We start from the raw sequence: 27033 nt of genomic DNA, 5'->3' as shown, positions 1-27033 counted from the left end.
TTGAGCGCTTTGAAAATCATGTAAATAACCAGTGAAAATTATTTCATTTCAAAGTTTGGCTGTTTCCTCTAAGACATTTCCCTGCACAATGTCAGGGAAGGAATTTTTTGCCATCATGCGCTCAAAGAACATCTAATGTGACAATGACCCATGGACAAGGGTCCCTTTGGGGAAACCCAGAAGTCCAGCAGAGACGTTCCAGTGCACGGTTGGAGGAAATAAATAAATGAACAAACAAACAAATAAATAAATATTTCCAAAAAAATTTAAATCCACAATTGGGCACAATGAAAAGGATGAGAGGAACAATTTCACTTTACCTGCGTCACCTCACCCCCAAGGCAGCACAGCACATTGTCAAGAAAGATGGTCTTGGCCCACAACTTGTCCCACGGGGAGAAGTGAGAACACGTGAATGAAAAGCCAGCTTCCCCAGCGGTACACAGCACGGCCAAAGAGGCTGACTTTTTCTCACTCTCTCCGGCATGGAGGTGTTCTACCCCCACATAAGCGGGGCAGGGAGGGTCTGGGAGACCATCAGCCAGGCAATGAACATCAGCGGGACTAGGATCTTACTAACCGTTTTGTGTACTCCATCCGGAAGTCTACCCATGAGCCTCTAGGGATGCCTGGGATCCTCTCTGTCCCTCTCTCTGCGCCCCCCCCCCATAAATAAATAAGCTTAAAATAATAAAAATAAAAAATAACTATAGCTACAATAATGTTAACAGATGCGCCGTATAGAAAAATGTAAATTGTACATCAAAAACATAATACGGAGGGGAGTAAAAGGGTAGAGTTTTAGTTTATGGTCAAAGTTAAGTTGTTAGTAGCTTAAAATGGACTGTTTGACAGGTTGTAAATAAGCCTCATGGTGACCGCAAAACAGAAACTTACCGTAGTTACAAAATAGATAAAGAGAAGGGAATCAATGCCCAGCACTACTGAAAATTATCAGCTCAAAAGGAATACAGCAAAAAAGGAAGAAGGGAACGAAGAAGGCAAAAAATAAAAATTAATAAGATAGCATGAGTAAGTCCTCAACTATGAGTAATTACTTTAAATTTAAATGGGTTAAATTCTCCAATGAAAAGACAAAGTGGCTAAAAGGATTTAAAGAACATAAAATCAAAACAAAACAAACAAACAAAACAAGACACATCTCTATCTTTTTTTTTTTTTTTTTTTTTTATTTTTGGGACAGACAGAGACAGAGCATGAACGGGGGAGGGGCAGAGAGAGAGGGAGACACAGAATCCGAAACAGGCTCCAGGCTCTGAGCCATCAGCCCAGAGCCCGACGCGGGGCTCGAACTCACGGACCGCGAGATCGTGACCTGGCTGAAGTCGGACGCTTAACCGACTGCGCCACCCAGGCGCCCCAAGAAACTCATTTCTAAGAACCCATATAGCCTCAAAGTGAAGGGAAGGAAATAAAAACCAAAAGAGAACAGAGACAGCTATACTTATATTAACTCAAAAGATTTAACAAGAGACACAGCAGGTCATTATAAAATGATAAAGGAGCCAATTTGTCAAAAGGATAAAAAATTGTAAATTATATGTACCAACATTGGGGCACCTAAATATGTAAAGCCAATACTAACAGATCTGAATAGAGAAATAAACAGTAATATAATAATAAAAGGAGACTTTAATACTCTGCTTTCAACAATGAATATATCATCCAGATCAGAAAGTCAGTAAGAAAATGTAGGACTAACAGATATGCAGAATGTTCCATCAAACAGGAGCAGAATATACATTCTTCTCAAGTATAAGCAGCATATTCTCCAGGATAGAGCACATGTTAGGTCACCTGACAAGTGAAATTAGCCAGAGAGGGGGCTCAGTGGGTTAAGCGTCGGACTTCGGCTCAGGTCATGATCTTGCGGTTGGTGAGTTCGAGCCCCACGTCGGGCCCCGTGCTGACAACTCAGAGCCTGAAGCCTGCTTCAAATTCTGTGTCTCCCTCTCTCTCTGCCCCTCCCCTGCTTGTGCTCCGTCCCTCTGTATCTCAAAAATAAATACACATTAAAAAACCATAAAAAAAAGAAATTAGCCAGAAATTAGACAAACACTGTATGATCTCGCTTATACACAGGATCTAGAGGGTTTGACGAAAAGTCAGACTCATATAGACAAAAAATAAAATGGTTACAAAGGGCTGGGGGATGGGGAGGATGAGGACATGCTTTTCAAAAGGTACAAGCCTTCAGTTATAAAATGAATAAACTCCCGGGATCTAATGTGCTGCATGGTGACTATAAGTAACAATACATTCTCAGAAACACTGCTTTTAAGTGTTGTGTTTTTTTTTTAACACCTCTCTTCATGCATTACAAATTGGCAGTCACATCCATTCACTGATATAACACTTTTCTCAGTGTAGCAAGCAAGTAGCATTCTCAGAAACATCTTTTTCACAAGTGTTCTTAAAATGTTTCTCTACATGAATACAGAATGTACTTGCAATTTTAAGAGTAGACCTCTCACCATGCACAAACAAAAAAAAAGGTCACTATGTGAGGTGATGGATGTGTTAATTAACCCGATTGTGGTAGTCACTTAATAAAGAATATGTATGTCAAATCATCAATTTGTACACTTTAAATATATATAATTTTATTTGTCATTTACACCTCAATAAAGCTGAAACAACATTTCTATTACGTTAAAGAAAAAGTCTTTAAAAAATCAGTAATGGGAGTTCACTCATTAAATTATAATTGAAAAATTATTATTCAGTATTTACCAAGAGCCCTATACTAATTGCTTCCTATGTCTCATCCCACTGAATTCCCACAACTCTATAAATCAAGTATTATAATCCCAGTTAGTTAGATTAGGAAATCATATTTTGACAGTCAAAAACACCTTTCAAGTACTATGTTTGAAAGTGGATACTGAATTTCAGATCCCTGATCCAAAATAATAATCCATACTCTTTCCTTTTGAGGCATTTATAAACAATTATACCTTTGTCTCCTTTGACTTGTTATTATAATGAATTATAGTAACTAATTTTTTATTATTTTTTTCTTTGAATTCCTGCAATTAGCCATGCCAGTTACTCTCTTTGTGGTGTTGGAATCACGTTGGTGATGCTTATTTACAATATATTAAATTATACACATAGGTGCTTCCTCTGCAATTGTTTTGGTCCGTTTTATTTTAGAAGCAAGAATTAAAGTATATTTACACTGGTGATCTGAGTTTTCCCACCTCAGTTCCTCAAGCCACACTTCAATTGGCCATTTCTATGACATCAGTCAAATTAAACCACATTTGTCAATATTATCAGCCCACCTCCAGGCTAGCAGTCAAATTCAATGGTCAAGTCTCACTACCTTTCAGCAACTTTGAATAGCTGTCAGGTTTTCTTTCTCCCTCACAGTCTCTCTCTTGCACTTGACTTTTCTAGATCATCTTTCTCTTTCTTATGTCCAAATGTTAAACTTTTCTAAGACTCAGTGCTTGGTCTCTAAAATTACACTCTCTGTGGATGATCTTGTCTAGTCTTATGGCTTTGAATGTCATCTGTATGCTAATGATATTTGTGCAGGTAAAACCTGGTTCTCTTCCCAGGTTTCCCCTTTCCTCTCACATGACTACCACACTCACATTTCTGATCCTAGGGGTGTGTGTGTGTGTGTGTGTGTGTGTGTGTGTGTGTCTGTGAGAGAGAGAGAGAGAGAGAGAGAGAGAGAGAGAGAGAGAGAGAGGTGGGTGTGGTTCTCCACACCAAGCAATTCTACAACACCAACTGGGTGTTCTACAATTTAACTCAATTCTGACATTATCTGTCTGGAGATAGTGTCAGGTCCCACAGGTTAAGGGCTGAGTCCCACAAGACTGTGGGACCCCACCCCTTCCCCTCTTCAAATGCCAATCGCCAATCCAGGTTGTTACCTCTGCTGACTGACTGGTTATAAACCAGAGCTCCCCATGACCTTCTCCTCAGGTTTGATTAATTTGGTAGAGTGGCCCACAGAACTCAGGAAAACAGTTTACCTGCCATTTGTCAGTTGTAAAAGGATATGATAAAAGCTACAGATGAACATTCAGATGGAAGAGATGCATAGAATAAGGTATGTGGGAAGGGGCATGGAGCTTCCATGGCCTCTCCAGTGCACCACTCTCTCAGTGCCTCTATGTGTTCACCAACCTGGAGGCTCTCCAAACCTCATACTTTTGGGACTTTTTTGGAGGCTTCATCATTTAGGCATGACTCATCATTCACTCCATTTCTAGTCCTTCTCCCCCCTGGAGATTGGGGGTGGGGCTGGGAATTTCAAGCTTGTCTTTTGAATTGCCTAATTTCTGCTGTTGCTCTTGTCTTTGTTCCTTCGTATATAATTTGGTTTTGTTTTTGTTTTTTCTTACCTCGGACTGCTTTGTTAAGATTTTGTATTTATCTTTGATTTTTAGTAGTTTTACGATTTGTCCATCCCTTTGATATTTTATCGTGTTTTGATTTTGTTTTTCTTGAGCTTCTTTGATTTCTGGTTTCATTTATTTTGTTAGTTTTGGAAAATTCTTGATCATTGTGTCTTCAAATATTATTTCTGCCCATTTGATCTTTGCCTCATAGGATTTCAATTCCATGCATGTTAGATCATTAAATATTATCCAAGAGCTCTTGGATAGCCTGTACTATTTTCACTCTTTTTCTCTTTGTGTTTCAGTTTATTTACATTATTTAAAAATTATGTATATTTACTTATTGTCTAGGTCACCCATAGTAAATCTACTGAGGAGCTCATCTAAAGAATTTTTTATCTGTGATATTGTGTGTGTGTGTGTGTGTGTGTGTGTCTGTCTGTCTGTCTTTATTTAGAACACTTTTATTTGATTGTCATTTCTCCACTGAATTTTCTCATATGTCTACCTGTGTTTTCCACCTTTTCCATGAAGCCTCTGGGATACTAATCATAGTTCTTTTTAAATTCTCTGATTGATAATCCCAGCTTTTGATTTATCTCTTGGTCTAGTTGTATTGATTGCTTTAGTTCTTGAAAGTGAGGTTTTTTTTCTTTGCTTTATTTTGTGTGTTATAATTTGACTCTTGAACATGATATAGTGGATACAAAGGTAAATTGGAAGTGAGCATGCCTCTTTATCTGTCACGCTATTTGTATGGAGCTATGACTTATTTTAGTCAGAGGAGTTGAACTATCTTTGAGTTTTATTGTTGGTATCATTATCTCTAGCACACCACTGGGTTCAAAGTTTCCTAACGGTGATTTTCTATTGTCTGTGGCTAGGGTAGGGGCTAAAATACCAGAGAGTTTTTATCAGTAACCCTTCTCCACCATTCAGTTTTTCAAACATGCCTACATGTCTGAACCACATAGGGGGTTCTTCCCAAGATCCTTCCCTTCTCCCAGAAGTAGACATATATTTCTTGTGGCTCAGTATGAGGTTCATGCCGAGGAAAGGAGAGTCTTCTGTTGTCCTCGTCCAGTCACAGCCTTACTTTAATGTCAATCGTGCTGTGCTTGGATCTCAGGTTTAAGGCTTTCTCAGTGTTTCTGCCCATCCTCTCCATTGTAGAAAATATTTGCTGTTATTTGTAGTAGGTTTTGAAAGGGAGAGAATTTATTTTCACTGTTCCAGGGACAACAGACCTCTGTGTAGTATTGGTGTAAGATCCTAGGCCAGAAGTGATTTCCTGTCCTTCCTTCAGAGGTAGAGGATTTATCTTACATCTTTCTGCAAGCAGCAATGTTTTCTCCAAGCATCTTTCTCTAAGGACTCCAATGTATCCTACAATTGGAAAGGTTTCCGATTTCTCCCCACGGGTAGGCAGACTACTTCTATCCACACCCTAGAAGCAATCATTCTTTCTCTGTGCCCTAAGTCAAAAGCGTTTGCTACTGTCTTTCAGCAGCCATAGATTTGCTTCTGATGAGAGTATAATACAAATTATCCAAAGATGTCCTCTGTATATTGGTTCTATGTTGTTTATTTCATCACAGCAGGCTGGCATCATTAGCTCAGAAGCCTGCCAGGACCAAACTCAAATTTTTACAAAAGTTGCTCAAAAATACAGTCCAAATCAGCATATTTTTAGTGATTTAAAGCCTATCTGCTTTACATACCCTACAAAATTGCATCCAAAATCTGCTAGCCATAGATAAGACAAACACTGGGATTATAAAAGTTGCCAAGCCACTACTGCCCTTTGGAGTTCTTTGTCACATAGACTCTCCATTGTGCTGCTGAATGACTCATCCAGATGTATAGGCTTCTTCACCAATTTCCCCCTCTCTCAAGAACTCCCTTGCACTTTCTCCCTTCTAGGTGATGGCTCTGTGCCATTATCTCTTAAAGTGGTCAGGCTGTGAGGTACTTACCTGACCTCCCTACATTAAAATCTGTCAAAATGTCATCTAAATAAAGCTTATTGTTTGTTAGTTACCGTGTAATCATAACTTTTCTTGAGTCAGCCTCTGATAAACTCATTCCAAGTGGCAATGAGGACCGGGTCATTTTTGGTGATGATCAAAGAATTCGTACGGGGTATGAGCAGTCAGTAAAACAATCAATCGGCAGATTGATCCTGAATATCCTTAAGCAACTAGGACTCCACGTTTAGGATCCTTACATGTGAGTCTGGTGTGGCATTGCTCTCTACCGTATTGTACTCTATATTTATCATGGTTTCCCCTGTGCCTCTCATTAGCCTGGCCAAGCAATGACACCAGTATTTGAGTGAACCCATGTTATTAAAACTGACTGGGATCAGAAGGACTGAGCTGCCCAAGGAAAGCAGTCAGGCCTCCTGGCTGGGTTCCCCACTAGGCAGGTGCTGGATGTTTTAAGACCTGTAGGCATTGGATAGGAAGAAGGAGATTGCATGCCTAGAACAAGGATGGACCACTAATGAACCTATAACAGGCTATGGTGACAGGAATTCCTCACAGTCAAGCTGGTGATTTGGGGTAATCTGTGACAAGAGGACATTCTCATGCTTGGCATGAAACGTGTATGGTAGGTAAACAAGCTTATAAGGCACAGATATGAAGCCGAGTCCAGTCGCCTAAATAGGGTTGGAGGAGTAACCTTTGCAAGCACTAACACCTCTGTGATATTTACTTATGCTAGTATGATGTCATCATTATACTTCTCTGCACAGGGATATTGAGACCTGACCCTAACCCTTGGGCTGAACTAGCTAAAATGTTACTTCAAGTGAATAACGACCAGGAACTTTATATCCCTGTCTCTCCCAGGAGACTTCAAAGGGGTAGCTGCTCTGCTGAATGGCCCAAACCATAAGATTCGTCCTAGGCCTTGCTTGTGACTGCTTGCCACAGTAGGCTACCCAGAGAGGAGGTAGGAGCCCAAGGCCCTGGTAGAGATGATAAAGAGTGAGAGGGCCCTGGGAAGGAGGATTGGTGCTCTTTAGTTGAAAAGGCAGCACAATGTCACCATGACAGTCACTGGGATAATATACCATCTGCTTTGTCAGTAACCACCCACAGCATAATAAAGACTGAAAAGACAAAGTAAGGGTCAAGATGGAGGGGAATATTCTAGCTTGGAGGAGGAAACACAGCTTCTGTCTCTTATCCTGGGGCCCAATCTCTCCTTAAGGAGCTAAACCAGGAAATGAATTAAAAAGGAGGGATACCTGGATGGATCAGCCAGTTTAACCTCTAACCTTGGCTCAGATCATAATCTCAGGGCTCGTGAGTTTGAGCCCGCGTTGGGCTCTGTGCTCACAGTGCAGAGCCTACTTTGGATCCTCTGTCTTCCTCTCTCTGCCCCTCCACTCTGTTTCTCTCTTTCTCTATCAAAAATAAATAAACATTAAAAAAAAAAAAAGGACCTACCTGGCTATGTAGAATGTATCTGGTGGAGAGTGAGCTCCATCTAACAGGGGCTGAATTTTAACAATCAGATGCTACAGTATTGGATGCAAAAAAAAAAAAAAAATGGTGTTCTTAAAGAATCTTGCACAGTTAATGCAGAAGGTGGGTTGAACTACAGAGAAGGTGTTGGACCTCAGTCCTTATCTACCTTGTTGATGTGGATTTTAATGGCTTTGAAACCTGGTCGGCCTGTATTAGGTCTCATAATGGCCTGGGTGGATCGTCAATGGAAAATGTTAGCTGAGACCAGAGATAGCCTCTATCAGTTGAGGATTTTAGAGTGAACTTATCAGACAACAGATGGTATTGTAGCATGATGACTTGGAACGTCCAGAGAAGGCTGACATGAATCCTGCGTCCACCTAGTCATTTCTGAGGGAGCTTCTAAAAACAATGATGGCCAATGCTGAAACAATTTAAGAGGAGGTAGATGCCCTGATTTAAAAGACATTCAGGGAGGCATGTCCCAGCTATTATCCATACAAATTAAACAAATGGGTCAAGAACCAGAACTCATGGCTGAATCTTATCATACTTTAGGGTCCGTGGCGTCAAATAACAGCATAACATTATGGTATTTATTGGCTGATAAAGAGGCGGGGGTGGGGGTGGTCTTCTGGGCACTTGCTAATATATCTGCCTTTAGATAACACTCACCAAGTTTTATAAAGAGCCAGAGACATGTACCAAAGGAGCCATACATAATGTTACACTATTACTAGATAATTAAACAAATGAAAGTCTTGGCTTTTTTTTTTTTTTTTTTTTTTTTGATCTACTCTTCTGAATTTCCCCCAGGTAATGGGCAGACCAGCTGCAAACAGACTTTGAAATCTTAATTAGACTTATAGGATTCTGGATCATTATAATACTCCATGGCTGGCTCCAAATTCAGGTTTTATGAAATAACATACAACTTACACTGTAAAACAACATAGTGCCAAGATATAGCTTGTTATACAAATGAGCCAGAAATGGCCTCTCTATATAGGTTTACTTCACACCTAGGATCATCTTCACAACTTCCCAGGATCATCATCTCCAAAGCCTGCCAGAGGTAAACCCCAACTTTCACTGATACAGTTGCTTTAAATATAGCTCAAATAAGCATATTTTTAGCCCTTTAGAACCTGCCTTTGCATATTGCATGAAACTGCACCCAACAACTGCTAGACACAGATAACACAAACCTTGGCACCATTAAAAAACAAAACAAAACAAAAACAAAAACAAAAATAAAAACAAAACCCACAGACTGTGGAGTTCTCTGACCCAGAGATTCCTCATCCTGCTAGACACAAGCTCCCTCACTAATCCCCTCTCCCGAATTCTCTTTCTGGGTGGTGACCCCATGCGGTTGTCTCTGGAAGATCTCGTGCCGTCAGGGAATACATTCCCCTCCTCACACAAAACCTTGCTACCATCCCCTCATGGTTGTATCTTTTTCCTTGAGCAGGCCCCAAATCCCTGAACTTACCGTAGGAGAGGAAGGTCTGCGGAAGCAGATAGAACTTTCTACTCTTCCTCCTCCCCAGCAGCTGCTCATCATCCCCGCATGCCTGTGTTGCCAAGAAGGATTCTTTGTTGCCCTGCCCTGCCCCCTCTATCAGTTTCCTAGGGCTCCTTTAGCCAAGTGGCTTAAAACAAAAGAAATGCTTTTTTATTTTTCTTTTGCAATTAGGGACGTCAGAAGATAGGTCAAGGTGTCAGCAGAGCCATGCTCCCACTGAGATTCTCCTTGCCGGCATCGCTCCTTGCCTTTTTCTAGCACCTGATGATGGCTGTCAGTCCTTGGCATTCCTTCACTTGCAGCTACGTCACTGCCATTTCTGCCTCTACTGTTACATGGCATTCTCTGTGCCTCTCTCCTCTTTTGCTAAGGAAGCCTGTCATTGGATTAAGGGCCTGTTCCAGTATGACCTCATCTTAACTGATGACATCTGTAACAACCTTCTTTCCAAATCAGGTCGCATTCTAAGGTACTGGGAGCTGAGACTTCAGCATATTTCTTTGGGGGACACAATTTAACCTAAAACAAACTGTCCTTCCTCAGGAGCACCCAGTGGAGGTCTGGGTATAAGGAGATGGAATGTATATTAACTCCTCTCGTGTCCGGGGCCTCCAGCTATTCCAAACTGACACATTAGCCCATACTTAGACCTTAGCAATCCGTTAAAACTTTAATTAATTTCCTCTTATTCACTTGTGTGGTGGCCACCTCGTTCTCCCATGCCGTTAGAGGTGATACAGCTTGTGTCTTGTCTCTCCATGAGCAGGCTTCCTTTTGACACAGAAGTTACTTCGTTGCTCTGAGACCTCAGCTCACTGATGGGCTCAAGAAAATGGTAGCATTCGGCTTTTTTCATCATTAGGTTGGGAGCAACGATTTTTGCAGCTTTTTGCATCCTAAGTGAAAGTGGCAGGCGTAAACTCTTGATTACCACTCACCTGCCTGCCTCCCAACCTGCTTCTCCCCCGACCTTCCCCATCAGTTTTCAATCCTTTTTGAAAAGTTAAGAATACCTAGGAGCAGTGTCTGGTTTTGTACTCCTTGTCTTCCCTATCATATTAAATCAATCGACATGCTTCCTCTTTTTTACCTTCATAGAACAGAACATTAAAGATAAAAGGTACGCTAAGACCTTAAAGTGATAGAGATCACCAAAGTGAATCGTGAGCCAGAGTGTAGGAATGTCATGTGGATGTCCAAGTTTTCACCCATTTTTAAAAAAAATTTTATTTTTAACGTTTTTATTTATTTTTGAGACAGAGAGAGACACAGCATGAACAGGGGAGGGTCAGAGAGAGGGAGACACAGAATCTGAAACAGGATCCAGGCTCTGAGCTGTCAGCACAGAGCCCGACACGGGGCTCGAACTCACGGACTGCGAGATCATGACCTGAGCTGAAGTCCGATGCTCAACCGACTGAGCCACCCAGGTGCCCCGTTTTCATCCATTTTAAATAGATGGTGGGAGACAACATGAAGTTGCTTTTTGTTACACACCATGACTCATGCTTTTTAAGTTCAATGTCTTTGTTATATTCAAAATATATTCTGCTTCTGATCGCTTCTCAATACTCGTGCTGCTGCCTCTGCGGACTAGCCATCACAATCTTTTTTTTTGCTGGACAACTGCTATAGTCTTAATGTTCTCCTTGAAGCTCCAATATCCCCCTCCCAGAATGTCTATGTTCCACATGACAATATGTCGAACAGTTTCACCTTCCTGCTCGGTCCCTCCAAAGGTTTCTCATGACCCTTGGTAAAAGTTTCAGAGTCTGTACATTTTTCTCCTGTCTCTTACCATTAGTTCTTTGTTCTCTCTTTTGGTATTATACTCCTCTTTGCTTTCTAAAAACATTAGTCAAGCTCTTGCCTTAAGGTCTTTGCATTGGCTGTACCTTCTGCTAGGAATGCTCTTTTCTTTTTTTTTTTTTTTTTTTTAAATTTTTTTTTTCAACATTTATTTATTTTTGGGACAGAGAGAGACAGAGCACGAACGGGGGAGGGGCAGAGAGAGAGGGAGACACAGAATCGGAAACAGGCTCCAGGCTCTGAGCCATCAGCCCAGAGCCTGACGCGGGGCTCGAACCCACAGACCGCGAGATCGTGACCTGGCTGAAGTCGGACGCTTAACCGACTGCGCCACCCAGGCGCCCCAGGAATGCTCTTTTCTAATTGTTCATGTAGCTTCCTCTATGCACCCTCTCTAAAATACCTTTCTTCCTGCCCACTCCTTACCTTGCTTTATTTTTTGTTATACCACTTTAGACATAGAGCACACCTTTGCTTCTTTGCCAGCTCTCACTGAAATGTAAGCATTGTAAAGATAGAAACACGGTCTCAGCTTGATCCATTGTTTCTAGAAAGCCTGATATATGACAAGAGCTCTGAACATATCCTTTGGGGCTGTATACACCAGCCCTAAAGATCAATATTCAACCAGAGGCAAATATTACTCTCATAGAAGGAAAGTCACGATAAAAAATGCAGCATTTTACCAACAAAGCCATGATTATTATTACAACTTTGCTATGAACGTGTAATAGTCAAATTGTGTAAGTTTCACATTGGTGTGAGAGACCAATTATTTCCCAGTAGCTTAATCCTCAAGATTGTTTCTTTCGCTGTACTGTACGATTGCCATACACGAGAGGTGCTTATTTTCAACGGAAATTCGTGGATGAGCAAGACTGTTTCTAACTCTTTCTGTTGAAAGAGTGTCCGACTCCTGGCGATTCCGTCACCCAATTATTAAGGCTTTCATCCTCTAGTTTCCGAACTTAAGTTGTAATATGTGATGTAACTTCTTTGAAGCAATCTCATAAACTCAAGCCTTAACCAATACTTGAAAATGTGTTCCGGGGGCGCCTCGGTGGCTCAGTCGGTTGAGCGTCCGACTTCAGCTCAGGTCACGATCTCGCAGTCGGTGAGTTCGAGCCCCGCGTCGGGCTCTGTGCTGACGGCTCCGAGCCTGGAGCCTGCTTCGGATTCTGTGTCTCCCTCCCTCTCTGCCCCTCCCCTGCTCGTGCTTTGTCTCTCCCTGTCTCAAAAATAAATTAAAACATTAAAAAAAAAAATTAAAAAAAAAAAGAAAATGGGTTCTCAATGTGTTCAGAGTTAGGCTTAAAATTGTTACCATCACTCGTACATTTTATTTCTAATATTTTTGCATTCACTTGCTGTTTTGCACAATCACGGGCAAAAGACCTACCCTTAAACCATATAGCCAGAAAAGCAGAAATAAAGGCAATGTAACTGCTGTTCCAGGCAACAAAATTATCTTTGATTTATTATCTGTGTCCCAGACCTTTATTTAATATTAATTTTAGCATGTTACTTGAGTAGAGTAATAGTCCAATCTTTGCAGGAAATGGAATGTAAGAAATTCATGCACTTTTAAGACACCTCTGTTTGATTAGTTCCTCAGCAGTTTCCATGAAGCTCGCTACATTTTCTGCAAGCAACTATTGATTTAATAGGTCCTGCTCAGTTGTTGTAATTATCTGTGAATAAATTATTAAGCCTTTCTTTTATTCAAGAGGCCTTTCTAACCTATGATTGCCATGATTCATTTTGTTTGATTTTTTTTTTTTTTTCATGGATACATGGTGAAGCAGGGCCCAAATCTATTACACATCGTATACTTTGTCTTTGGCTGGGAAAAAGAGATTGTAGATGCCCCCAGTATATTTCTGCTAAAGCCACAGATTTTTTTTTTCTTCGTCCTATGCTGTAATTGCTTTCTGAATACACAGCTGATGGGTGGTAAGAAAGCAATGCACGCTTGTAACTTCTCAGTTTCTTAAAGTCTACACCCCGTTTGCTTCCTTGTACTCAGCAATTGCCTGACATTAGTTTAAAGCCTATTTTCTATCTATTCAATGATATTTCTTCAAGGAAATTCGTGCTGTTAACTATGTGGGATCAAAAAATCTCTGAAGCAGAGCAGAGGCCTACTGAAATTCTCTGCTATTGCAATGAGTTATCAAATGTTTAGTTTGAAAATGGGTAGCTATCTCAGTCTTGGTGATTATTTTGTTAGCTTTTCCTTTCTGTAGAATCAGAACCATGATAAAATAGCTTATGTAATTGATTTTGAAATATTTATTGTTTTAAAATTTGATTAATGAAAAATAATGGTATTTGAGGTGACTTTATTTCCCTCTAATATTTTCTGCTTATTTTCTTCTAATGTTTCTCTGCTTTATGCTCTTTATATTCTTTATTACTTTGGATCAAAGTAGTTTACTATGGGTGTTTTCTATTTGATTCTGAAAATTTCCCTTTTCGTGAAATTTTGGCTTCTGGTCCACCTGCATAGATGTGAAAGTTCATAAATAGGATATTTTTAAATGTTTATTTACTTGTGAAAGAGAGAAAGACAGAGTGTGAGTGTGGGAGGGACATAGAGAGAAGGAGACACAGAATCTGAAGCAGGTTCCAAGCTGTCAGCACAGAGCCTGACATGGGGCTCGAACCCACAAGCTGTGAAATCATGACCCGAGCCAAAGTCAGAAGCTTAACCTACTGAGCCACCCAGGCACCCCAATAAATAGGATGTTTTTAAAATAAGTTTTACAGCCTAAGTGGAATTAAGTAACTAAAAAAGTATTCTTTAGGGTTATTTTGGTTAACATTATTATATTAAATTATTAAATTGTTAGAATTATGACAAGAACGTATCTCTATCTTTTTGCCAATTACTATTATTCATATTTTTCATAAATATTGTTGCTTCATATAGAAGAACCACGTTTTCTATAATATTAAGTACTTCTGAATAAGCTATCAAGTGTTCTTAAATTAACTGCAAATATTTTATTCTATTTATTCAACTACTTGAAAATTTGTAATAATTGTTTTCATATATAGGTAGGAGTTTTCACAATGATTAAGATATTTTTTCCTACAATAATACATATACAAATTTATATTTACACTAACTGATAGAATTTTAGAATATAAGGCATATAAGAAAAGTTTCACTCCAAGTGATATCTAGAGTGTTTACCGTAAGTTGACCAGATATATTTGGGTAGTATACTGGAGTTATTACACGGATTAGGGATAACGGTATCAACACATCATGATCATGTACAAATTCAGAAGTACCGGTAATAACTCTGGGGCACACTCTCAGCCTCCCAAAGGGCGTGTCCTAAGCCATACAATGGATTTTGGCAAGATTCCAGTGCTGGGGCTGGACCGCTCCGCACCCCAATTACCAGATGATGCACTGAGAATGAAAGAATAGGCACAATTTTATTTTACCCGGAATTCACAGAAGTAGAAATGTGGTGTGACGTCATCTCAGTGCACAAACTGGAAGAGACGGTTGGAAGAAGCATCCATTCATTCTGGAGGGTTTGCTGAGCATTTTCTCCGTGTCAGACGCATTCTGTTAGGCAGTGAGCATGCAGTCCTACAGAAAAGGGACCAAAACCACACACCAGTATAGGAAAGGCAACCCACACACAAAAAACAGTGTTTTGTTTCAACAGCGTGATTGGTTACTATGAGCAAATAGTATAGTTTATTTATTTATTTATTTATTTTTAATTTTTTTTTCAATGTTTATTTATTTTTGGGACAGAGAGAGACAGAGCATGAATGGGGGAGGGGCAGAGAGAGAGGGAGACACAGAATCGGAAACAGGCTCCAGGCTCCGAGCCATCAGCCCAGAGCCTGACGCAGGGCTCGAACTCACGGACCGCGAGATCGTGACCTGGCTGAAGTCGGTCGCTTAACCAGCTGCGCCACCCAGGCGCCCCTATTTATTTTTTTATTACTTTTTTAACGTTTATTTATTTTTGAGACAGAGAGAGACAGAGCATGAACAGGGGAGGGGCAGAGAGAGAGGGAGACACAGAATCTGAAACAGGCTCCAGGCTCTGAGCTGTCAGCACAGAGCCGGACGCTGGGCTCGAACTCATGACCGTGAGATCATGACCTGAGCTGAATTCGGACGCTTAACCGACCAAGCCACCCAGGCGCCCCATCAAATAGTATAGTTTAAATAAATAAAAAGTGACTTCAGCCTCCACATGAGACAGTTTGGTCAGGAAAGATCTCTGGGAGGGTCTGCTGACCGTTGATTCAATAATATGAAGACAGAATTTTGTGGATATCTGCAGAAAGAATGTTTTAAGCAGAGAGAACAGCAAAGAAGCCCGAGGTCTGAACCTGCATGGCGCATTTGAATAATTCAAAAGGATGAGATTGCGTAACTAAAAATAGCTATGGCATTTTATAACTTTCAATGACAAGGCCTTTTGGAGTGTCGCGAGTCCCAGAACTTCAGTTTTAACAATGGCAAGCACAACAACAACAAAAAATGCCCAAGTAACAACTCTACCAAGAGGTGACAATGGATACTTCTCATGGTTTATAGCTACGAAGTAAATAAACTCTGTGGGGATGTCACAGAGGCAAAGCGGTGTATGCGATACCAGAACAACTGTGCTGTTATAAGAGCTGATGAGTTTCACTTTGAAGTGAAGAATGGCGGTGGGGGGCTGAAGTTGAGATAATAGCATTAAAAGATTGATTAGAATAGGGTCAAACGGTATGTGTTTAAGGGTTATGTTGCCCAAATTTACTGTTACTGCTTACCTTGTAGTTCTTATATTTTAATAGAATGACGTGTATTAATTAAGCTAATGTTAAGATGTTTTGCATCTTCAGCCATGTATCGCTTGAGCATAACCTTTAGGACCTTGTGACCAGAGTATCTACTATCCACTAGTATCACATGTTCAAATGCAAGATCAAGAAACAAAACTAAAACAAATACAGCAAAAGAAAGAAAGAAAGAAAGAAAGAAAGAAAGAAAAGGGCACTAGGCAAGTCTGTCCGTCTAAAGCGGTAATGCCAATATCATAAAGAAAATAAAATTCCTCAAGTATCTGACCCTCGTATGAGCTACTTCTCTCAGTAAAACTATTGCTCTTGCTACTCTGAATCCAGGTTGGGTGTATCAATAGCATAAGATCAATAGTATAAGATAAGTATAAGATCAATAAGTATAAGATCAATAGTATAAATATAAAATGTTTGGTCATATCTGCCCTTATCTAGTTTAGCGTGGATATACAAAACTGTTTAAAAGGAAAGAGATGACTTTAGGGACTTACAGTTTCTGGTTAGGCATGTAAAGATCTTAGAACCGACTACTCCATGCTAACAAGTAAAAAGCTAAACCAACTGAAAACTCAGTGACTTTTCTTAGAGCGGTCAGAGAAGTGAAGGAATGGAGAAAACAACTATCAAAAACATTGGAGAGAAAGACAGGCAGGTATAGAGAATCACAACGTAATACAGCAGAACCTTCTGTGGGAACTAGTACCAGGGCAGGAAAGTCTGAACCGTAGTTGACAAGTCACTGGAGGCTCAGTGTGGACAACGCTGAGAGATCAAAACTCCAGAGGGACTCAGTCGTCAGAGGTTTACCCACCCTGTAGTGAGTTTTACCTCCAGAAACTCTCCCAACTTTCAGAGCAGAAGTCGGGGAAAAACCCCTATCATGCTTCTGGTAAGGGGAGAAGAAAAGGGACCATTTTCAAATATGTGAGGGCATTTTGTTGCCTCGCCCTTAACAAGCCTGTGCTTAAGAGAAGCTATTTGATCAGAACCGAAAGTATTGGGGTTTTATCAGAGCGTAACCAACCTGGGGGAAGAGAAATACTCAACTTCAGCCCACTCTAAACTTCCTGTCCCATCTAATGAAGTAAAAAAAAAAAATCAGAAGACCAGGAGGGAGGGGAAGGGGGGAAAAAGAGTTACAGAGAGGGAAGGAGGCAAACCATAAGAGACTCTTAAATACTGTGAGCAAACCGAGGGTAGATGGGGGATGGAGGAGAGGGGAAAGTGGGTGATAGGCATTGAGGAGGGCACCTGTTGGGATGAGCACTGGGTGTTGTATGGAAACCAATTTGACAATAAATTATATATTTAAAAAAATGAGATGCACTGATAAAGTTTATAGCCCAGTGACCTAGGCCCACTGAAAGACTTGGCCTAATTATAGGATTATAGAACATGTCTTCTCCCCCTACACCTTACCACTGTGTATACCCCTGTGTATACCCCACGCCTGTATACCCCTGACAGTTCCATTTACCCAGTACATCATGTCTTCCTAGCAATAAAAATTATGTCATACCAAAAGGCAAAACCCCAGTCTGACGAGACTGAATAAACATCAGAGCCAGAGAATCAGATATGGCAGAGGTGTTGGAATATCATACTGTAAATTTAGAACAACCAATGTCAAGTTGCTAAGTAAGGGCTGCAAGGGAAAAAGTCGACAATATGTAAGAACACATGGGTAATGTAAGCAGTGAGATGGAAATTCTAAGAAAGAATAAAAAAGACATGCTAGAGACCAGAAATACTGCAATTGAAATGAAGAATTATTTTGATGGATTCACTTATAGACTAGACATGACTGAGGGAAGTGTTTCTGAGCTTGAGGCTGTATCAATAGAAACCTCTAAAATTAAAAAGCAAAGAGGAAAAAAAGACTGAAAACATGGAACAGAATATCTTAGAACTGTGGGGCAACTACAAAAGATGCAACATACAATTAACGCCAAAAGGAGAAAAAAAAGAAAGGAACATAAGCAGTATTTGAAGCCATAGTGATTGAAAAATCGGAATTCTCCTCTGAAACCATGAAAGCAGGAAAAGAGTAGAGTGAGACATTTAAAGTGTGGAAGGGGGGAAAAATCAACTTAGAATTATCTACCTTGTGAATTATCCTTCAAAGTGAAAGTGAAATGAAAACTTTTTCAGAAAACAAAAATTAAGTGAATTTGTTGCCGGAAGACCTACCAAACAAGAAATATTAAAAGGTTTTCAGAGAGAAAGAACATAATAGAGGTCAGAAGCTCAGATCTATATAAAGAAAAGAAGAGCTTCAGAGGATTAATAAATAAATGTAAACTAAACTTTATTTTTTTAACTATTAATTGGTCTAACAAATGACAGTTTATTCAAAATAGTAATAGCAAAAATGTATTATATAATATATATTTATGTATTAATATATATCATATAATATTAGCTTATATAATATATGTTAGTATATAGTATTAATGTATATAAATCAATATTAGTATGTATTTATTACTACAGTATACATATGTATGGTATTACTGTATATGTATTAGCATATATAGTATAGTGTTAGTAAATATGTTAGATATAGTGTTAGTATACACATAAGTGTGTGTGTGTGTATATATATGTGTAAACTAATGTATATGTGTACAGTAATACTAATGTGTAAGTGAAATAAATAACAACAATGATACAGGGGCAGGAGAGAGGAATTAGGAATATTTTGTTATTATAAGTCACTTGCAATACCCTTAAAGTAGTACAGTATTATCTGAAAATGGGCTTGAATTAGTTGCAAACTAATTTGCAAACATATTTGCAAACTTTAGGGCAACCATGAAAAAAGTAAACAAACAAACGAAAAGAAGGATAAATGATATACTAAGAAAGCAGATAAAATGAAATAATACAAAATGCTCAATTAAAACCACAAAAGGAGAAAAAGAGTAGAAGACAAAAAACTAGGAACAACGAACAGAGGCCACAAATAGAAAATGGTAATAAATATGGCATATATCACTCCAACTACATCAATAATCACTTTGGATGTCAGTGATCTAAATATATCAATTAAAAGACAGATATTGCCAGAGTGGATCAAAAAATAAGGTCCAATTATATGTTTTCTAAAAAAAAAACCACACTTTAAATATAAAGACACATATAGATTGCAATAAAGGGATGGAGAAAGATATACCATGTTAAGACTAATCAAGAGTAGGCAGAAGTAGTTATAATAATTTCAGAGAGATCTGACATCAGAGCAAGGAAAGTCACCAGGGAAAGAGAGAAGCATTATGTAATAATAGGTGGCAAATTCTCCAAGAAGACATAGCAACTCCTAATGTGTTTTTACCCAACAACAGGACATCAAAAAACTGATAAAACTGCATAGAAAAATAAATGAATCCACTATTATAGTTGGAGACTCCAAAACCCCTATTTCAAATATGGACTTATCCATTAGGCAGAAAATCAGTAAGGACATAATTGAACTCAGCAACACCATCAATCAAATGGCTGTAATAGACGTCTATAGATTACTTCAGCTAACAACAGCAGAATACACATTCTTCTCAAGTCCACATGGAACATCCATCAGGATAGATCACATTCTGGACCATAAGACACACCTTAACAAATTTAAAAGAACAGAAATAGTACAATGTCTGCTCTCAGACTCCAATGGAGTTAAATTAGAAACAAATAACAGAAAGATAGTTAGATAATTCTAAAGTACTTGGAGATTATAAAACGACACACTCCCAAGTAACACAGGGGTTAAAGAAGAAATCTCAAGATAATTTAACTTTAGAAATTAAAAGATATTTTGAACTAAAATAAAATGGAAATACAACTTATTAAAATTTGTGAGACATAACAAAGCAGTGCTTAGAGGGAAATTCATAGCATTTTATATATATATATATATATATATATATATATATATATATATACATATGTTAGTAAAGAAGAGATTAAAATCAGTAATTTAAACTTCCATTTTAAGAAATTAGAAAACAAAGAACAAATTAAATCAAAAGTAAGCAGGAGAAAAAATATATACTATTAAAGCAGAAATAAATAAAATTAAAAATGGGAAATCAATAGAGAAAATCAATAAAGCCAAAAGCTAATTATTTGAAAAGATGGATAAAATCAGTAAAGCCTTTAGCGAGATTTTAAAAAAGGATACAAATTACTAATACCAAAACTGAAAGAAAGTACATTACTACAGATCCCACGAACATTAACAAGCTATTAAATAAATATTATAAACAACTCAATACCCAGAAATTTGATAACGTAGATGAAATGCACCAACTTCTTGAAAGACATAATCTGCCAAAACTCACACAAGAAGAAATAGACAATCTGAATAGGTTTATATCTATTAAAGGAATGAAACAAATAACTTTCCAAAATGGAAAGTTCCAGTCCCACATGGGCTCATTGGTGAATTTTACCAAAACTTTAATGAAGACATTATGTCATTTCCCTAGAATGTCTTCTAGAAGATAAAAGCAGAGGGAATTAGTCCTAATCCATTTAATGAGAACAGCTTTACCCTAATACCAAACCAAAAAGGACATTACAAACAAACTAGAGACCAATATTTTTTGTATTAAAGAATTTTTTTTGTGTGTATTCATTCTTGAGAGAGGGGGGAGGGGCAGAGAGAGAGGGAGACCCAGAATCCGAAGGAGGCTCCAGGCTCTGAACTGTCAGCACAGAGCCTATGGGGGCATGAACTCATGAGCCGCGAGATCATGACCTGAGTTGAAGCCAGACACTCAACCGACTGAGCCACCCAGGCACCCTGTGACTCATATTTTTAACGAGCATAGATGTACAAATCCTCAATAAAATATTAGTAAATTGTATCCAACAATATATATATTAAAGAATTATACACCTCAACCAAGTTGGATTCATCCTATGTATTCAAGGTGGGTTCAACATTCAAATATCAATTAATGCAATCCATCATATCAACAAACTAAAGATGAAAATTTACATGACCATATCCATGAATGAAGAAAAAGCATTTGGCAAAATCCAATACTCATTCATGATGAAAACTTTCAGCAAACTAGAAAAAGAGAGAAACCTCTTCAACTTGTAAACAATATCTCCCCAAAACCTGCAACTAATTTTGTATTTAATGGTGAGAAACTTAGTTTCCTGCTGAAATTAGGAGAGGGGCAAGGATATCCTCTCTCATCATTCTTTCTCTACATTGTGCTGGAAGTCCTAGCTAATACAGTAAGATAAGAAAAGGAAATAAAGCAGAGGAAGTTTGAGAAGGAAAAAATAAATGGCTTTTGTTTGCTGATTACATGATTGTCTATGTAGAAAATCCAAGACTTGACAAAAACTCCTGGGACTAATAAGCATTTGTAGCAAGGTTGCAGGACACAAGGTTAATACACAAAAGTTGGCCCCTTCCTATATGCCAGTAATGAACAAGTGGATTTTGAAACTGAAAATACATTACCATTTTCTGACCCCACCCCATGAAATACTTAGATACAAATCCAACAAAATATATTCAAGTTATGTATAAGGAAAACTATAATCTCTGATGAAAGAAGTCAAAGAAGGACTAAATAAATAGAGAGAGATTCCATATTTACATATTTGGGAGACTCGATATTGTCAAGATGTCAGTTCGCAAATTGATCTATACACTCACTGGAATCCTAGTCAAAATCTGGGCCAATTATTTCTTGGATATCAATAAAATGATTCTAATTTTTATATGTGGAGACAAAAGATTCAGAATAGTCATCTCATTGTTGAAGGAGAACAGAGTTGGAAGACTGACAGTACTTCAAGACTTACTATAAATCTATAGTAATCAAGATATTGTGTTTATTGGAAAAGAATAGACAGATAAGAGAAACAGAACAGAGAGCCCAGAAATATACACCCCATAAATATAGTTAATTTTCTGACAAGGGAACAAAGGCAATACAATGGAGCAAACATACTTTTATCAACACCTGGACCTCCATATGCCAAAACAAACAAACAACAAACAAACAAAAAATTCTTCTAGACACAGACCTTACACCTTTCACAAAAGTTAACTTAAAATGGTTAACAGACCTAAACATAAAATGCAAAAATACAAGAATTCATAGAAAATAACATAGGAGAAAATGTACTTGAGCTTGGTATGGAGATGACTTTTTACATACAACAGCAAAAGCACAATCCATGACAAAAATAATTTATAGGTTAAACTTCATTAAAATTAAAAATTTATGCTCTGTGAAAGACAACATCAAGAGAATAAAAAGACAAGCCTCGCACTGGAAATAAATATTTGTAAAAGGTACATCTGATAAAGGATTATCATCCAGGTATTTAAAAAACCGCCAATAACAAAATGAACTACCAATTAAAAAATGGGCAAATGATACTCATCAAAGAAGATATACAGATGAAAAATAAACATATGATAAGACGTTCAGTGTCCTATGTCCTTAGGGAATTACAATTTAAAACAACAATGAGATACTATTGTGTACCTGTGAGAATGACCAAAATCCAAAACACTGGCAACACCAAATGGTAGTGAACAACAACTCTTATTCATTGCTGGTGGCAATGCAAAATGGTATAGCCATTCTGGAAAACGGTTGGGTAGTTTCTTATAAAATTAAACATGCTCTTCACCATATGATGCAGTGATTGTACTCCTTGGTATTTACCCGAGTGATCTGACATCGTGTATCTACACAACAATGCATGCAGATGTTTACAGCAGATACATTCGTAATTGTCAACACGTAGTAACAACCAAGATGTCCTTCAGTAGGAAAATGGATAAACTGTGGTACATCCAGACAGTGGAATATATTCTAGCACTAAAAGGAAATGAACTATCAAGTCTATTTCTTGATCTTATTTGTATAGAGAAGGAAGTCATATTTTAAAAATGAGAGCCACTCAGTGCATCAAGTATTGTAAGTAAAGGGGATTTTCCTAGAACAGTCAAGAATACTTTGGAGACGAAGTCTAACATTGGTAGTGAGAAATAAGAGGCTTTAGTAGAAAAAAAAATGGCTCAGATAATTCCTCATGTTCCCAGATAAAACATGGCTAGATATGACTTCCAACTCAGATGGGTCTCAATTTACTGTCTGGACACATAAGAAGACATCTTTTCCAGACCTTTCCAACACTCCCTCCCAATTCCTGGGATACTTTCTTATAAATTAAGATACATTTTATTTATTTTAATTACATCTTTTAATTTATTATTGCTGCTATATAGGATCATTATTGATTTTAGTTTATTGGTTGACTTATTTATTTTATTTTCAATCATTTGTAATTCTCATAAATTTTAGAATTTTGTTTTCAGATTTGTAAAGTGTAACACACATTCAAAAGGTGAATAAAGCATAAATGTCCAGTACAATGAAAAACTAAAATAAATACCTGTATAGGTATCATAGAAGGAAAAAATAAAGAATATTGCTAAGATTTCAGAAGCTCTTCATATGTGATTCTCTGGAGTTTTCTTTAAAAAAAAAATAAGAAGAAGAAGAAGAAGAAGAAGTAAAAGAGGAGGAGGAAGGAGAAGAAGAAGAAGAAGAAGAAGAAGAAGAAGAAGAAGAAGAAGAAGGGGTGCCTGGGTGGCTCAGTTGGTTGAGTGCCTAACTTTTGATTTCAGCTCAGGTCATGATCCCAGGGTTATGAGATAGAGCCCTTGGAGTCCTGTATCAGGCTCCACACTGAGTGTGGATACTGCTTAAGATTCTCTCTCTCTCTCTCTCTCTCTCTCTCTCTCTCTCTCCCCCTCCCTCCCCATTCCTTCTCTATTCCACACTAGTGCACTCTCACTCCCTAAAATTAAAAGATGAAGAAGAAAGAGGAAGAGGAGGAGGAGGAGGAGGAGGAGGGATAAAAGAAAGAAAAAAAGAAAATCAAATTGTTCATAACAAATTTTTTTTCCTTTCCACTTATTTTATCATTCTTTCTTGTTTTGCTGAGCTGCATAGAACCCAGAGGATTATATTGACCAGCAGTTTGGATTTCTCAAGCAGTGCCATATTTAAGTGATGTGAAACCGACATAGAAATTTTGAGGTAGTAGATTTCCCCAGAAAGGAACTGGCTATTGGTATCTCTCTCATGGTGATTATAGGATCCATTTTAGTATCCTGGGTTACCAGTCATCTATTTCTAATTTATCTCAATATCAATGTTCTTCACTTATTAATTACATAATTTTCATGCTTTTATTTGATAAATGTTAATTTAGTAACTAATAAATGGACTCATTCATCAAAAAGCTTATGATATAGGTGGAGAGATAAAACATATACATGTAAAACAATTTTTACTTAATATTCAACAATAATGTAATAATTAAATCATGATGTAGGACATAATTGCTTTAAGTTTTTCCAGTGAGCTGATATGTGGAGAGAAAGCGATTTATCTTTGGACTGGAAATGTTCGATTTTTATCTCTGGGCACTGCTGAATGACTGGTTTTACTTTTGGCCAAGACAATGGCAGTGGTATTTACCATGTGCTGCTTAAGACCCAAAACTCCTAGGCTGACCTCCAGGGTCAGTTTCTTTAACTGATGGTTTGCAACCGGCCTAACCAGTTTGATAACCTGGCTTTGCTCCTTAAGGAGCCACTGAGGGCTTTTTGGGTGGGATTTCCACTTCAGATTCCTTACAGAGATCTCTTGGTTCAAGCAAAAGGATCAGTCAGTCCATGGTGCTCAGAGAAAGGGCCCTAGGGCGTTTGGGTCTTGTGAGGCCCCCTGGGCCTCCTTGATGCTTGCCAGCATTCTCTTTTTCTTCCTGCCCTGCATCCTTTACTTTTATTTTATTATTTTTATTGAAGTATAATTACATACAGTGTTATATTAGCCTCAGGTGTACAACATAATGATTCAACAATTTTATACATCACTCAGTGCTTGCCGTGATAAGTGTAGTCAACATCTGTCACCAAACAACATTAATTACAGTCTTCATTGACTATATTTCCTGTACTGTGCTTTTTGTCTCCCTGACTTATTTATTTTGTACCCGAAAGTTTGTACCTTTCAATCCCCTTTTTGTGTCTTTTATCTTTAAATAGAAGGCTTGTGTGGGTACACTCTGTAGAGTCCGGCGGTGAGTTCTTCTCAAAATACCCAAGCGGGGGAACACCATACTGTTAGCTGAACACCATGCAGTTGGTGACCCAGATGGGACATTTGAAATGACCCTCCCCCACTGTAATTTAGATAATAAAGCCTAAGGCATGGTTCAGGAGAGAGGAAGATGAGATATGGGGGGAGGGGGCGGGGGGGGGGGGGACATTGTTTCCAGATGGTTTCTCCCTGACCATTCTAGGGGGCCATCACAGAAATACTGCTTTCACTGACAGGCAGAGAAGCATTTGTGGGCCCAGGTCCAGGAGAGGTAGCTAAATAGAAAGCAAAAGAGATTCAATCTGAGAAGTCAGCCAAGAGCCGGAGCCTTGCTGCCCCTATCTGTTGGAGCTCAAGTGACCAAGAGCACCCTGAAGCTGCCAGCGCCACCATTTAGGGCCTGTGACTGCCTGTAAAGGGGGGGAATGGAGTATCCAGGAGGGATTTCTAAAGACACTTGCTTTGATTGGAATTCGGTCAATGATAGAATTACACGACCTTGTGGATCCATTTTGTAGCTTTACTGGGGATGGCTGGTAAAATGGAAATTGAGTTTGGGGAATTAGAGGTGACATCACGTGCAGTTGTACTCAAGATCCTAACTTGGCTTGGAGCTTTCACAGAGATGTGGCCACAGGGACAAACTCCCACTCGGTTAAGCTTATGATGGCAAAAGTGTGTGGTACATGCCCCAGGAAGGAGAATTGCCCATTGCCTCTCTTGGCTAGTAAATGGAATACTCCAAGACTACTGAAATGCCAAGAATGTCAGCATCTTTAGATTGATTCTGTGATGATGCATAACCTAACACTGTGATTCTGAGTCAGGTGATGGTTGGTACTGAGGTAAAGGAGTTACAATTCCGTGGACATGTCAGGTGCCTACTTTGTTGGGAGGGACAAGATGATTTGAGAGAAGCCCCCCTTGATCTCCTTGCTCAGTTCTTCTGAATGGGGTTTAATGATAGGGGGAGAATAGGATTATTCAGAAGAACTAGGGCAATAAGAATACAAGAGATGAGAAAAAAACCTTGGGATAATTAAACCAGGCAGCAATGTTTTATGGTTGATTAAAAATGGCACGGGAAGGTGCGGGAAGGAGGAGATAAATGGAGTAGTCGCTAAATGTTAATGAATCACTATAAAAGATTATAAAAACTCCAAAGCCATCTCCTCAGATTGTAAAATGATCAAGACAGGTTCATTCAAACTACCCTGGTCTTGGAGGATTAAAAATCTGAATATTACACAGAAGAAGAGCCTAAAATCTCTCCCGAGCCGATGCCAATGTAAAAAGTGCAAAGCAAAGAGAGAATTATGACTTTGAGTGATGGGAGAGTCCAAGTCTCTTAGGAAAAAAAAAAAAAACCCAGCTGGGGACCCACAGTCATTTGCATTGATCTGGGTCAAGAGGCCTATGGGGTGGTGAAGAAACTTTATGGGGATTGCTAGATAGACACTGGCACCCAAACCTGCTAATGTGGTGTTAAAGGGCACTGTAATTACATTAGGGGAACGTGGTGATGTGTGGGTAGGATAGCATGTGACAGTGTGGCTTAGAGTGGGGATTTATGTATACAAATTTTGCACGGTTTTTGCCTCACTCTTACCAGAATATATCGTTGCAAAGGATGTGATGTCTAAGTGGGCTCTTGCCTTCTCCAAATCATTGGGAAAGGGATGTTGTGCAGGTTTGCTCCTCCCCCGCTTTTAATTACGCATGTTAGATAGAAAATATGTAGAATTACTGGAACCCACTCAAGTGGTTAATTTAAAACCCTATGAGATACACTGGAAAGCGATTTTGGCTTTAACTATGGATCTGTGATAAGCGGTGATAATTAGAGTCCACAGATT

Source organism: Prionailurus viverrinus, chromosome B1, assembly GCF_022837055.1.
Source record: "Prionailurus viverrinus isolate Anna chromosome B1, UM_Priviv_1.0, whole genome shotgun sequence".
Lineage (NCBI taxonomy): Eukaryota > Metazoa > Chordata > Mammalia > Carnivora > Felidae > Prionailurus > Prionailurus viverrinus.
This window is presented reverse-complemented; position numbering follows the sequence as displayed.